At 41.6% G+C, this 916-nt stretch overlaps 1 long non-coding RNA gene across 1 annotated transcript; it reads right to left on the bottom strand.

Annotated features, from left to right (window-relative positions):
* Positions 1–10: 10 nt before the first annotated feature.
* LOC112459003 lies at positions 11–826 on the bottom strand. The gene is made up of 3 exons (XR_003041262.1): positions 598–826; positions 270–436; positions 11–199 (listed from the first exon to the last, which is right to left on the bottom strand). It is a non-coding gene; the product is annotated as an uncharacterized LOC112459003 (long non-coding RNA).
* Between the last annotated feature and the right edge of the window lie 90 nt (positions 827–916).

Below are 916 nucleotides of genomic sequence, written 5' to 3'. Positions count from 1 at the left end.
CTTGCGCCGATTTAGCTTTCGACGCGTCTTGATTCGAGTTTGCTTGCGTCTTGTTAGTCGCGGAGCTATGAGCCTTCAGAGTAGAAAGCAATTTGGATACTTCTGCACCGATATCAATTTTGCTCAGTTCACTTAATTTGTTCACAATAGCGGTCGGCTGGGGTACGTTGGACACGGATGTTGCAGGCTGGAACTCCTCCTTGATAACGAGAAATCAAGAGAATGTTTTAATAATAAATTTTTACATCTAAACTGTATATAAAACTTACCGAAAATTATGAGAAGATGCGTTTATTTTGCAATAAATTACAATTTCTGGTGATCGCCTCGGACTCGACGACGTCTCGCTATCCGTCTTCGGATCTTGCGCCGATTTAGCTTTCGACGCGTCTTGATTCGCGTTTGCTTGCGTCTTGTTAGTCGCGGAGCTCTGAGCCTTCAAAGTAGAAAGCAATTTGGATACTTCGGCACACAAAATCAAATTAACCTCAAAACACTATGTTTACGAAACTGAGACAATTCACACTAATAATTATATACGGTCACTGTCAGTTCGTAATTTCATTACGTTGATACTTAAATAATGAGAATACTTACGTGTTAATCAATATAAATCCGTTCTTTGTTCTTGATCACTTTTCTAGAAGGACCGACTACAAGGAGAATGTATGTGCCTATGCCCGTGGCTATGCATTATGTATTTTTATGTAGATTGAAAATCCAGAAGCCATGGGCAGAATACAGAAACCATAGCGCATGCGCTATGATATCTGCCATTCTGCTATAGGCAGATAAAGTAATACCACAGCGCATGCGCTATGGCTTCTGCATTCTGCCTATGGCTCCTGTAATTTTATGTGCTTCCACCTTAACTCACCTAGAGGTAGCGCGCTCATCTGCACCGTTCTGCACCGAG

The sequence above is a fragment of the Temnothorax curvispinosus genome, unplaced genomic scaffold (assembly GCF_003070985.1).
Source record: "Temnothorax curvispinosus isolate PA1 unplaced genomic scaffold, ASM307098v1 QBEX01009432.1, whole genome shotgun sequence".
In the NCBI taxonomy this organism is placed as follows: Eukaryota; Metazoa; Arthropoda; class Insecta; order Hymenoptera; family Formicidae; genus Temnothorax; species Temnothorax curvispinosus.
Note: the sequence above shows the minus strand (reverse complement) of the source record. Positions and strands in the feature narration are given on the sequence as shown.